Source organism: Phascolarctos cinereus, unplaced genomic scaffold (assembly GCF_003287225.1).
Source record: "Phascolarctos cinereus isolate Bilbo 61053 unplaced genomic scaffold, phaCin_HiC Scaffold_3;HRSCAF=262, whole genome shotgun sequence".
Classification (NCBI taxonomy): Eukaryota; Metazoa; Chordata; class Mammalia; order Diprotodontia; family Phascolarctidae; genus Phascolarctos; species Phascolarctos cinereus.
In genome coordinates this window covers 11,111,710-11,126,381 of record NW_027555736.1, presented here as the reverse complement: position 1 = coordinate 11,126,381, position 14,672 = coordinate 11,111,710, and positions in this window count along the sequence as shown.

Here is a 14,672-nt window from a genome sequence, read left to right as displayed (position 1 = left end):
TTTCCAATTATATGAAAAGATAATTTTTAATATTCATTTTTACAAAATTTTGAGTTCCAAAATTTTCTCCCTCCCCTATTCCTAAAATGGCAAGCAATCTGATATAGGTTACATGTGTACAATCATGTACAACATATTTCCATATTAGTAATGTTATAAAAAAGAAACTGACCAAAAGGGGGGGGCATATAAAAAATAAAGAAAGTGAAAATAGTTTGCTTTGATCTGCATTCAAGCTCCATAGTTCTTTCTCTGGATGCAGATAGCCATCAGGAGTGCTTTGGAGTTGTCTTAAATCCTTGTATGGCTGAGAAGAGCCAAGTCTATCAAAGTCAGTCAGCACACAGTGTGGCTGTTCCTATGTACAGTATTCTCCTCTCTGCTCACTTCAGTCAGCATCAGTGCACATAAGTCCTTTCAGGTTTTTCTGAAGTCTGCCTGCTTATCATTTCTTATAGCACAATAGTATTCCATTACATTCGTATACCACAGCTTGTTGGCCATTTCCCAGTTGATTGGCATCCCCAATTTCTGATTTTTTTCCACCATTAAAAGAGCTGCTATAAAGATTTTTGCATATGTGGTTCCTTTTCCCTTTTTTGTGATCTTTGAGATACAGACCTAGCAGGGGTATTTCTGGCTCACAGGGTATGCATAGTTTTATGGCCCTTTGGGCATACTTCCAAATTTGAGCTGCCCATTCTAGAAGGTCTTCCAGAAGGCTGGATGACCAGTTGTTGGGAATAATATCAAGGGGGTTCCTTTCAGGCCTGGGTTGGACTAGCGGATGGCAGAGGTCCCTTCCAATTCAAAGTCACAGAACTAGAGTTGGAAGAGGCCACCTAGCCCAACCCATGGGACCCCCTCCCCCACGGCAGGTCTGATAGTTTTCTATCTTCTGCTTGAAGCCCTGAGACAAGGGGGGATGAATGGCTCCCTGGGGATGCTCCTTCCAAGTTAGGGTGGATCTGAGATCCTGTGACAGTTTGTGATGCTTGTCCTAGAGTACTCCATTTAGACAAAGAAATAAAGACCCATCTTAAAATTATGCTACATGGAAAGTCTGTAGGATTTTCCCATTGGAACGATCCAGTGGAGGAGGGAGACAAGTTCTGGAGAAACATTGCAGAAAAGGTAACCTTAGAAATCAAACACAAGATAAGTTTTCCTGATTTCTATCTTGAAGGAGGCCTCCACCATCTTAGAGATCTCCAGTCCCACCCAGGTATTCTGATAAGATTATCTGCAGAGAAACATTCTCTCGGGAACAGCCTGATCCTTGGCAGAACATCCAGTCTTCCAAATAATTACTCAACCTCCTGAACCAGGAAAGTAGGTGAGCCACCTCCCCTGGCAGGCTCCTGTAATGTCCACCCTAAGGGTATGTAAAACCGCTATATGTAACTGTGTCCCACCAGTAACCTGTCATCAGCTGATGCTAGGTAAACTTAAACCTTCCATCCTCACCTGCTGCCTTATTGACTCCCCTCAAAAGGACCAAACTGGGAAGCGCTACTCCCAGGAGGATCTTAGGACCTCTGGGTTGAGGAATTCCCCCCAAACCCTTAGAGATTATTTACAATTGTCTAATGCCCTCCTTTGAGGGAAGAAGCAAAGGAAGAGGAGACAGGGAAAGGACCTACCCAAGGTTCACATGCTAACTGACTCTGAACCTAGCTAATCTAATGCCAGATGACTGACAATAAACATTTATTAAGCATCTTACTACTATTACTACTTGGGACAACATATGCCTGGCTCTGTGCTAAGTGCTTTGTAATTATTATCTCATTTTATCTTCCCAACAATCCTGTGAAGTTGGTGTTGTTATTATCCCCATTTTATAGATGAGGAAACTGAGGGGTTAAATGCCTTGCTTGGGGTCACACAGCCAGTAATCATCTGAAGTCAAATTTGAACTCAGCTCTTCCTGAGTAGAGGACCAGCCCTCTATCCACTGCACCACCTAGCTGCCTCTTGAAGAGGCGTGAAGACACTGTTTCCTTGGAGGGGCAGGGAGAGGGAGAAGAGGTCAAGGGGGTGGGGGAAGGAGAGAAACTTGCCTGTTTCCCAGCTTCTCCTGGGGCCAGCACTACCCACAGTGGGGAACAAGGCTAGTCCAGTCTCTTTCACTGCCCTGACGGTGCTTAATACATGCTTGTCAAATTCAATTCATTTCACCTCAACTCAGTTGCATGCACACATGTTTTAACATCTGTATGAAATAACTCAAATTATAGGGAGGCAGTGGGGAGCAGTGAAAAGAGAGCCAGCTTTGGAGTCAGATCCCATCTCAGGTACTACCTGTGCCACCATGGGTAAGTTACTTCTCTGTCCTCAGTTTCCTCATCTGTAAAATAAAGGGGGGTGGTGACTGAGGGGTGGCCTTGGAACTCCCTCCCTCATGTCCATCTCGAACTCTTGATCTCTCTGGCCCTACAGCTTTCCATCCAATTGGTCAGTCTGTAAGTGTTTAAATGGCCAACCTTGTCCCAAGAACTATCCAAGGTGCTGGGATACAAAGACCAAAGAAACAGTCCTTGCCCTCAAGGAGTTTACATTGTATCAGGAAAGACACGTCTACAAATAAGATCAACTGGGAGAGGGCAAGGACCGCTTTTGCACCTGAGAAATCAAGAAAGTGCTTGAGCTGTTTGGAAGGAAGCAAAGGATTCTAAGAGGTAGTGGGAGTTGCATTCCAAGCATGAGGGACAGCCCAGGCAAAGGCAGGGAGATGGGAGATAGGACAGCATGTGGTGATTCTCAGAAATAATATAAACATCTGTTTTTGTGCAGGGATTTTTTTTTTTAGCAGCCTGTTGCACAAACCTGGTCACCAGCTTCCCAGGACTGATACATAGTCGATTCAGATCGTTCAGCCTTTTGAATCCTGGAACCGGCCTTAGAATCACCTGGCTGATTCCCTCTCCCAGCCCCACCCCTGTCACCATTTTACAACTGAGGAAACAAAGGCTTCCAAGAGAGGGACTGACCCCATTATATTCACAGGGTTGGGGCTTGAAGGGACCTCAGATCATCGAATCCAACCCCTTATTTTTATAAAGAAAATGAGTCCCTTCAGTGAATCGCCCAAGGTTACAGGGGCAGTTCCCCAAACTCCAACTCTGGCCCTCTTTCCATTGAACCACACTGCTTGATTTTGGAAAAGTAGCTAAAACAAAACGAAACAGGTTTAGTTTCTAGCCTGGGATGAAATCGACCAAAGTCAGAAGTTAAAAAAAAAATCCAGGAGCTGAGCCAGCAAATGCTCTTTGAAGTATTTCAAGTACACCGTCTGGTGATCCCAACAATGTGGTAAAACCCAAGTGCCAGTTGAACATTTACCCTAATCAGCCCTGTTCTCAAGGCACTCAGAGAGTTTTGCAATGATTTCTGTTGATTCTCCATCAATCATCTCTCTCTCTAATGTTTTTGGCTCAAGGAGAGGAAAGGAATATTGTGATTCAGCAAACATTAGCACCTCCTGTGTTCTTACTTGCTGGTAGGCCCGTGTGCAGGCAGGCACTTGGTATCTACCTGGATCTGTTCTTTTTGGGTTTTAAATGATGTCTCTCTTTTCTTGTACAAAAATGACTAATATGGAAATCTTTAATGGGATTGCACATGTATAACCTATATCAGATTGTTTGTAGTCTGGGGGGAGGGGAAAGAAGGATAGAATTGGGAACTCAAAAAAATTGTTTTCATTTTAATTGTGGGGAATAAAATACTATATTGATTTTTTAAAATTCTGTCTCTCCTTAGTAAGAATGTTCCCTTTTCAAAAAGGTGGCTTTAAGGCCAGATGACAGTTCACACACATGGCCTCCTTGGAAAGATATTTTCTGCCAAATAAAAATGTTTTTAAACTATCTTAGTTACTGAAGGGTGAGAAGGGTACAAAGATGAATGAGGTCGCATCCTGCTTTCAGGGATCTGCAACCTGGCAAAGAATAGATACGAGTGTGAAAGCTAGAATGCAGAGAAAAGAGGAAGGCTCAAGGGTCAGAGAGCTGGCCAGGGAGATCACTCACCTTTGGCCAAGTGAACTAAGGAAGGTGTCACCAAGAAGGTGGAATTACTTGACCTCAGCCTTGAAGGACTGGCAGGATTTCAAAAGGTGATCAGATTGGGCAAAGGCTTGGTGGTGATGATGAGGATGGGATCTGGATCCCATCTAGACCCTAAAAAGGAAAAACCCTGGACTTGATGGGATGTGGCCCGAGCTGAGGTCTTTGCCCCTTGCCCCAAAGGGAATCTGGCTCCCCTTTGTGTACAGGCCTATCCCCTCAACTCCCTTTGAAAGCCTTAGCCTACCTCTTAATCTCATTCAGATACCTTTCAGTTCCTTCATTATCTATTCCCATTGTCTATTCAATCTCTTAGACATTCCCATCTCTGGGAATTCTCACCCAGACCCTTTTCCCAGACCCCTGGTCACCCAAAAGTACATAAGATCTACCCCGGCTCTCATTCGGGGTTGAGAATCTGATGCTCAAAAAGCTGAGAATCTTTCATGCCCGCTCATCTTTCCAGATGTCACCTGGCCCACATGTTTTATCACTAATAGACTTTTCCTCTGGCTGAAGAAGATTTGAGTTGAATTCCTTCAGACAGGGCCCGTACCGTGATTTGGGGGTTCCAGCAGCACCCCAAACTCCTAGACCTCTTCAGACTTTCCCACAGGGCCAGATCTCTGGCATTCGCCTGAGGCTATATTTATATCAACTGTCCTTTCCTTGTGGCTACACCCAATCTCTGTTACCCCTTGAATGGGATATCCCAGTGAAGACTCCTCAGTTCAATTAAGGTTTGGGATAAGGCTGAGTGGGATGAGGGTCCCATGAAAACTTCTTAGAAGAATAAATAGAAATTGTATTAGACTCAAAGCAGGCATAGCAGCCTGACAGGCCTAAGTTTCAATTTACTAGAAATCACCTGATTTACGGGTGTTCAACCCCAAGTACCCCCCCTCCCATGCCATTGTTAAGTAGTTAAAGTTTGCCAAGCCTGAAAGTCCTGAAGAAGCCCCCCCGCCCCGTATTTTGTTGATGCACCTGTTGCTATATTTCGGTCATGGTGACCTGGCTATACGGTACAGTGTCTAGCTTGACTGCACATCTTTAATTGCTTCTTTGGTATTACTTCAGCAAACTAAGAAATATAGATATGTATATTGTGTTCATTGTTTTGTTTTCAGTTTCTATGGACATTGAGAATGTGAGCCAAATATTGGCCAGTTGGTGGGAGGGGGGAATTTGCCCATTAGGGTATATAATCAGGTCCTTTGCTTCTGTCTGTGTCTCCTTTCATCAGAGTATTCTGGTGGAGGGACACCCAAATCTCGAGGTTTGATATAATAATAATAAATTAACTTTCTGTTTCTCCTTGGATACCTCTGTTTTTTTTTTAAATTTGAGTGGCATCCCACACACCCTTAACCTAGCCTAGCCCTCCATTGTTTTACCTCCCTATGCCCCCCCCCACTTCCCACCCTTAATCCTAGCTAGGCTCCATTCTCCCTTGCCCATGTGGTCCAGGTCCCCCGGAAACTACTTGGCTACTCCTAGATCCCTCCCACAGTCTTTCTTTATATAAGGTCCATCTTGTCTCCATTAAGGTGCTCAGAGTCTTACAATCTAGCCACTGTTCAGATTTTTACAATCTAACCAATAGCTCACAGATGCTCAGATTCCTTAAGAGTCTGGCTAGTATGGCAGATCTTTAACAAACTTTGTCCTTGGATAAAAGAAAGCTTGGGTTGAATTCTTTTGGACAGGACGTGCATGTTGTGATTTTGGGGTCCCAGCACCCCTAAACCCTTACACCTTAAACACCAGCACCTGTAAACCTCTGGATCTCATCAGTGGGAAAGGGACAGATCAAGATCCAGTTTGGCTCAGCAGAGGGGTAAGGGCTGACGGTCTTGATCTGGAAGTCATTCCCATTCTAGAGAAGCCACAGCCAAGATCACCAAGTGAGAGGATGGAAAAAGAAATAGCAGCTGTCCGAGGATAGCCTGGGAGGAAGACTGACCCTGGAATCAGGAGAAGACTGGGTATAAGTTTGGGCTCAAACATGGACTAGCTAGCTGTATGACTCTAGGCAGATCCCTTTAACTCTTTGGCCTTCACCTACCTTATCTGTAAAATGGGAGTAATCCTTCTCACACTGGGCCTGTTGTGAGCCTCAAATGGTATGTGCATAAAGCATTCACAAACCTTGGGGGCCACAGAAGTGCTGCAACTCTGAGGAAAGCCATGTAGGTCACCCTATAAAAAAAAGGTGAAGTCTTGCATGCAAATAGCAGAATCAATACCAGGTCATTTGAAAGGGAGGGCCCTAGCAATCAGGGAATCAGGGGAGGCTTAGGTCGTGCTTGGGCCAAGTCTTGAAGGAAGAGAGAGATTCCATGAGGTGTGGAGAGTACATTCTAAGGCCTGGAGGACTGCCAGACATTTTTGCTTGGGGAGGGGGCGGACAAAGGACAAAGAAATCTAGGAAGTCCATCAAACCCATCAGCACCCCGAGGAAAGAGTCAACCCCCTCCTTTTCTTTCTTTCTTGTTTTGGCTTGGCAATGAGGTTAAGTGACTTGCACAGGGTCACACAGCTAGTGTTATGTGTCTGAGGCCGAATTTGAACTCAGGTCCTCCTGACTCCAGGGCGGGTGCTCTATCCACTGCGCCACCTAGCTGCAACAAACCACGTCATTTCCCAGAGGCACTGAGGCCCCTCTAGTCACTTGCCAAAGATTGACCAGGTACTAAGTAGCTTAGTGGGGATTTGAATCCAGATCCTTTCATGCCAAATCAAGTGGCCTTTCTGCTGGTGCACTCGGCCTCTCTATACTCTCTAGCAACCCCAAGGTCTTTTCTCGATGGTGTGGGAGCGGGGCAGATGGGCACTCCAGAGGAGCCCCTGTGGACACTGGGGCCACCTGAGGGGAAGGTGCCCTTGCCTGTCTCTGGGCTTGGACATAAGTCCTTTCGTGTTCTCTGATTTGTGTAATCATCTGGATTGATGTGCCAGGCCTTGCCACCCTGGGTCTGGCCTGCAGAAGCAAGCCAAAGGAACCCAGAGCAGATGTAGCCAGAGAAGCTTGGAAGGGAGGCAGGGCCCATCGGGTTTGACTCATTATTGATAACCCTAATGAACCCAGTACTTCTTCCTCCGGCAACAAGGGGCTTACATAAAGGCTTCTCTCCTAAAACGCCACATAAAAGGCTCACTGAAACCCACCAAGCTCAAGGGTGTTTTGTTTTGTTTTGGTTTTTAACGTGACAATCTGTTATCCAGGAGGAGGATCTGACGTTTGTGTAAACTTTAAGTGAAAGGGGCACCATTGCTTTTTTAATGTAGAAAAATGGTTTAGGGAGGGCCCTGAGCACACTTCACAAGTATTTAAAGTGCCCAGGTCAGCACTGAAGTGCTTACAAGGGCACAGGCACTGTGCTAAGGGCTGGGGATGCCGAGAAAGGTCAAACAAGGTTCCTGCCCTTAAGGGGTTTACACTTCAATAAGAGAAAAACTATGCAAACAATTAATGACCACAAAAGATAAATAAAGTCAGAAGGAAGGCCTGGAGGGGTTGGGGGAGAAACCACTGCAGGAGAGTCTTGCTGCAGAAGGGGGTTTGGGAGCTGAGTCACGAAGGAAGGGGGCGGGGATGGTGCAGAGGTTTAGAAGGAGGGCATTCCAGGCATGGTGGATAGACATAGCAAAGGCAAGAAGTCTGGAGACGAGGGCTGTGTGTGAGGAACAGCAAGGAGGCCGATGCTCATAGACCGTAGAGTTCACAGACAGGAGAAAGGAGTGGCATCAGAGAGGTCAGAAGGGGCCAGGCTGAAAGGGCGTCAGAGCCAAGCGAAGGAAAGGGAGTCACTGGGCTTTACAGACACGGTCCAAGCTGCACGTTAGGGACGTCGCGTCGGCGGCTGAGGACGATGGACGGAAAGGGGAGAGACGGTGGGAGGCCAAAATGCGTCTTCCTCCCGTTTTCCAAGACGAGAGATCTTGGCTCTTGGTGGGTTGGGGATCCCCTCCGCCACCCAAGCGCCTTCTCAGAATCGTGCTTTTAAATGCAAAAAACAAAAGGTGCAGGGTGACAAAGGAAACGAAAGGTTAATGAAAACAAGAATGTCATCTCACACACACACACACATACACACACACACACACACACACACGCACACCCGGCTCACAGGCCCCTTGTCTGCCCCTGGGGGGCCGCGGACCTCAGGTTAAGAAACCTGATGTAAAAGGTAGTAGGAGAATGGGAGCATGGCGCCCTGACTACAGGGGGAGGCGGGGGGGGGGAGGCCGCGGAGCTTGGGAGCTTTGCTAAACTGCCTGTTTTATTCATTTCTTTTACATTCATTATCAGAAGAAATGGCCCCCTTGAAATCTGCTCTGATAAAGTTATGTTACCTAAGGGCACCTGGATCCTCGCTGCAAAAAGGCAGTATCTCTATTCCTCCCATTGATTTCTCTCTCCCTGCTTCGACACAAGCTGTTCCAAATCTTCTCTTCCTTCTTCAAGTCTTCCCAGACCTCTTCCTTCTCCCCTGAGGACCTCACCTCTTACTTTGTTGAGAAAAGAGACCATTCTCCCTCCACTAGGTCCCTCTTCTTCTTTCACTGCATTGACATTTTCCCTGGACATTATCCTCCACCTCTTCCTCCTTCTCTCCCTCTTTTTCTCTCTTCCTCCCTCTCTTTTTGTCTCCGTCCCTCCTTCTCCCCATGTCTCTATCCTTTTCTCTCTCTCCCTCTCCCTCCCTCCCTCTCTCTGACTTTCTGTCTCTGTCTCCTCTCTGTCTCTCTGTTTTTCTCTCTGTCTCTCTGTCTCTGTGTGTCTGTCTCTCTCTCTCTGTTTCTCTGTCTCTGTGTGTCTGTCTCCCTCTCTCCGTCTCTCTCTCTCCCTCCCTCTCTTTCTGACTTTCTGTCTGTCTCTCATCAACTCCAGAGGGTTTAGCTGTCATCTTTACATCTCTATGCAGATGATTCCCAGATGAATCTTGCCCTAGTCTCTCCTGAGTTCGGTTTGCATCACAAACTACCTGCTGGATATTTCAAACCGGATATCCTGTAGCTTCCTCGAATTCCACTTTTCCAAAAAGAGACTTATGTTCTTCCCCCAACTCCGAACGATCCATCTGTCTTTCTAACTCCGCTATTCCTGTTGAGGGTACCAATCTCCCAGGTTCAGAGCTTTGGTCTCATTCACATATCCAATCAATTGGAAAATCTTATTGTTTCTCTCTCCACAATATTTCTCTCTTATGTCCCTGACTCTCCTCTCCTACAGAAACCACCCTCGTCAGGCTCTCACTGCCTCTCACCTGGACTATTGCAGTAATCTCCTATTGGGTTTCCCTGGCCCAAGTCTCTCCCCCCTTCACTCCATCCTCCATTCAGCTGCCAAAGTGATTTTCCTCAAGCGCAGGTCTGACCATATCACTCCTCTACTCAATAAACTTCAGTGGCTCCCTATTGCCTGTAGGATCAAATATAGCCTCTTCTGTTCATCTTTTTTAAATCCCCATAATATGCCCCCAACCTACCTTTCTGATGGTATGCACTGGTCTCCTTCCCACCGCCTGTATGGCTCCATTGCACTGTTCTCTCTATTCCACCCTTAGGAAATGCCATCTCTCACCTTCAAACCTTTGCACAGTCTGTGACCCCAGTGCAGAAGACAGACCCCTCCTGTCCTTCACCTCTTGTTTTTGTCAAACCTCTGCTCAAGGGACCCTGTTAGAGGAAGACTTGCTGACCCCTCCAGCCACCCTGTCCCTGCCAGCAAACAATTTTACCTTGTATCCACTTTATATCCACTCATATATGTACATGATATCTCCCTTATCAGCTTCTTAAGAACAGGCATGGCTTCACTTTCTTTGGCTCCTCAGCACCCAGCAGACAGCCCGTAACATAGTTGGGGCTTAAGAAATGTTTATGATTGATTGAATGAGAGCTTTGGAGTAAAGTTCATGTTTAAAAAGTTGGGGGGATATCAGTAAAAATGTTGAATAAACAAAATGCATATAAACTAAAAATAAGAAGAGACAGACAGACAGACAGGTGGATAGATAGATAGATAGGTAGATAGATAGATAGATAGATAGATAGATAGATAGATAGATAGATAGATAGATAGATAGACAAACAGATAGACAGATAGAGTATATGGAACCAAAGAAGATAAGTATAATAGAAAGAGCCCTAGATCTGGAGTCAGGGGACCTGGATTCAAATCCCAGTTCTACTGTTTGCTCCATTTGGGACCTTGGCCAAGCCCTTGGGCCTCAGTTTCCCCCTTGTAAAATGAAGCAGCTGGGCTCTAAGGTTGCTTCCAGCGCACTGTTGGTCCCATGAAGATCATTTTCCTGGTCTAATCCTTGAAGCCACCTCCCAGTCACACCAGTCTGGGCAAACTTCAGTCTGGGATTGCTTTAAGTAAGCTGAGTCTACTCTTTTTACATAATTTTCCCAAAGTCCAACTTCAGGGAAACCTTGAAGCAGATGAGAGCCTGCAATCTGCCCTGCCAGGGTCAGACAGGAATCCTGAGTGCCTCCAGTGGCTGTTTAGCACGATGGGAATATGCCCATTCAGGCTCCTCTGTTGCCTTTATCATTATTTCTTTCTTCCTGAGTTCTAATTTTAAAACAAATCATGAAAGTAGACAGTGGAAAGTAAAGGATGAGAAGGGAAGGTCATGAATTGGCAATTTCCAAAAGAAAATATGTGATCTTTCAGCACCCCACTGGAAAAAATGTTTTAACTAACTAATAATGAGAGAAATGCAAATTAAAACCATTCTAAGGAGTCTGCCAGAGGACCTGGGTTCAAATCCTGACTCTGCCCTCCCTATCTATATGACCTTCAGCAATGAATGAATGACAGAAAAGCATCTTCTTTAGCTCTTGCTGTGTGCCAGGCACCATGCCAAGCACTGCAGATACAAATATGAAAAGCAAAACAGTCCCTGAGACTATGGTGCTTATGTTCTGATAAGGGAAGAAAACATTACATATAGGGGAATGGTGGTAGCCAGGGGTGAGTGTTTTGATTTGGGAAATCATAGGGATAGTTAGAAGAGACATAGGGCAATTGATTGCCATGTCCTTCTCAGGAATGGGAATATTGATTGGATTACATTTCCTAGTCCAAGAAGTAGAAGCTGGGTAATACTTCAGGGAGGTGTGGCAAGAAGAAGCCAGAGTGAGTGTGTTGTGTCTAGGGCCATGTAGTTTGGGAGAACTCTCGCCAATTACGCCAAGGCTCAAGGGTGGGAGTAAACTGCCAGGTCAGAGGCAGACAGTGGAGTTCAGCAGACGAGGAAGTCCCCTCTCCTCACTGGGGCTCAGTTTCCTTACTTGTAAAATGAAGGAGTTAGTCTAGATGACCTCAAAGGTCCTTTCCAACTCCAAATATATCATATCATCCCCTGTGCCTATGACCTCACGCCCATCAAACTGGTAAAGATAACGAACGATAAAAAGTCAACATCAGAAAGACTGTGGGAAGACAGACATACTAATGCCCTCTTGGTGGAGCTATGAATTGGTACAAATGACCAGGAAAATTATTTGGAATTATACCAAAAAAAAGTTACTAAATTGTGCCTAGCCTTGGACCCAGAGATTCCACTGTGGGACATTTTGAAAGCAAGATATTCACGACAGCAAAAACCTCAGGGAATGGTCTAACACATTGTGGTGTGTGACTGGAATAGAATATTATTGGGCTGTAACAAACAGCACATGGAAAGAATTCAGAGAAACTTGGGAAGACAAGGACCACAGTGTGAAGGAAAAACTACTGCCAGATCCCAGAAGCATAGGACCCGCAGTGACCAAGGAGGCTGAGAGGAGGGAGAGTGAAACCAGCCCCTTCTTCTCGGGACAATGGATGTGGAATGGGCCGATGTCCGGCTCAGCCACTAAGTAGTTGTTTTGATCAGCCTTCTTTGGGGAAGAGGGTATCGGGAAGTGCAGAGGGTGGGAGGAGAAGAAATGTTAAGAAGCCTCAATAAAACATTTCTTTCTTTTTCAAAGAAGGGGAAGTCAGGCAGGTTTTTAAAGGGAAAGTGATTTTGACCATTAGCCCAAGATAGTACAAAAGAGGAAGTCGTGTTTTCTGCTCTGATCCCAACATTCTTCAAGAGAGAAATCAAGTCAGAGGCCCTGAAGACCAAGGTTGAAGGACTGAAGGATTGAAGGATCTCTCTCTCTCTCTCTCTCTCTCTCTCTCTCTCTCTCTCTCACATACACACATACACACACACACATTTCTTTCCTTCCCTGAATTCCTCATATTCATCATTTATTGTAGGAAGGAAGGAAGAAGGGAAAGAGGGAGGGAGGGAAGGAGAGAGAAAGGGAGGAAGGAACTAGGGAGGGAAGGAGGGAGAGAAAAAAGAAGGAAGGAGAGAGGGAGAAAAGGAAGGAAGAAAAGAAGCAATAAGGGAGGGAAGGAAGGAGGGGAGGAAGAAAGGAGGGCAAGAGGGCAGGAAGGGAGGAGGGGAAGAAAACAAGCATTTATTAAGGTCCCACCATGGGTTGGGCACTGTGCTAATCACTTTGGAAATATGATCTCATTTGATCCTCACAACAACACTGGGATATACATGCTGTTTTGGTCCCATTTCAAAGATGAGGAAACTGAGGTGGACAGAAGTTGAATACGTTGCCCAGGGTCAGTGCTGTAAAGTGTCTGAGCCCACGTTTAATCTCAGGTCTTGCTGACTGCAGGCCCAGTTCACTATGCACCCTGGCACCACCCAGTGACCTCAATAGCACAATACTATTCCATTGTAAGCTTCTGCTGCAGTTAATACAACATTCTCCCAGATGATCCTTCTATTTTGTTTCTAATTCTTTGCTAACAGAAAAAAAAACCTGTTGGTAAGAATAGTCGTTCTGACAGGAAAAAGAACATTTAACCATATTATCAAAAGAAACAGGTGAGCAAGGTTAGCTTGATCAAGGGAGGAGTCAGCCCAGGTGGGAAAGCTAGCCATCTTAGACAATGCTAAGGATTGTCAGATGGATTAGTTTTGTTCTGCTTGGCCCCGGAGGATGAACTAGGGGCAAAAGCTACCAAAAATAAATTGACCAGGTATAAGGAAAAAAGGGAAAACTATTAGGTTTGTCTGTGCAAAGCCAGAGGGCTGCCATGAGAGGTAGTGGGGTTTACGCTCCCAGGAAGACTTCAGGAGAAGGCTGGTTAGACCCTTGATGGGATGTGCCTGTCACGTAGCTAGGTGACCTTGGGCAAGTAGCTAACCTGTCAGTGCCCCAGGCAACTGCCCCTTGCCAGGAAGTGTGTGATATAAGAACCAGAGCCTCCCCTGGTATGAGAGGATGGAAAATGCTTTTATATGTTCAGAAAACTTAATTATCATACTATTTAAATCTAACTTTATGTGATTAGAGATTGTTTGAACCCAAGATGTCACCCTGCCCTCTGTAACTCTCTAGGAATTCTAGAAATGCCTACAAGAAACTTTGGATTCCCTCAGGTCTTAGATATTTGTTTTTGTTTTTGTTTTCTACTAAAGAGCATACACACATAAGTAGTGATACTTCCTTGTTTGTTAGAGTTCTGGGTTTGGAAGGAGTCTCCTTCCCTTCAGAGCTGTGCATGGCTATATAGGGAGATAATGGACGCATGAGCCCCCATCTGTGGCTTGTGGATGGCATGATAACCTCCAGGACTAAGCAATCACCAGAACCTGCTGTCCAAAGGAGTGGAAGTGCTGATATGGAACAAAGATCAGGCTTCAGAAGGGGTGCCCTTCAGGCATGGAAACCACAGAGATCAAGCTGGTCTCCACATGCCTACCCACACACACACACCATGTGCCCTGCATAGGTTTGCATCAGATGACATAAGCCTAGAGATGTGCCACATAGGGAAACTGAAACAATCCTGAAGGGGAGGAGTGGCAAAGACTTGGAACAGAAGTAGCCTCAGATCCTTACTAGCTGTGTGACCCTGGACAAGTTACTTAACCTCTCTGTGCCTCAGTTTCTTTTTCTGTAAAATGTAGATAATAATTGTCCCTACTTCACACAATTGTTTTGAGGGTCAAATGAGAAGATATTTTAAAGCACTTTAATGCTGGCTATTACTCTTTTTCTATTTCCGGTCTGTGGATGGGTATCCTCGACGTATCACTGAAGGAAGGTGAAAGCTGGGACAATAAGTGAGCACCCGGTTTCCACTTCTACCCAGACTTCATGAGTGGGGGGCCCTGATCCCACCCCCAGACTGGGCATGGTGCCCATCCTTCCTGGGAGGTGCAGAAGCATCTTTCTAGTCCCCCAACAAACCTTCCCCAGCTCCTTGCAGAGGGCACTACTGCCAAGTGGACTGAGGAGAACTGCCAGTGGGAAGAGGAATCAGTCTGGGTCTCTTTGGCCACTCCAGGAGGAGAGCAGTTCTGAGCAGAAATTGCAAAGGAGTCAAATTCTGGTTTAATACGAAGAAAATCTTGCTGCCAAAGAGAGATGTCCTGAAGTGGGCTGAACTGTCTGGGGGGGGCACCCTCTCAGGGGTGGGTGCACTTTGGGTGGCTCCTTCCTGGCACAGCTCGGATGAGATGACCTCTGAGGTTCCAGCCAAGAGGCCTTGCAATTCTGTGATTCTGAGCTGGATGATTG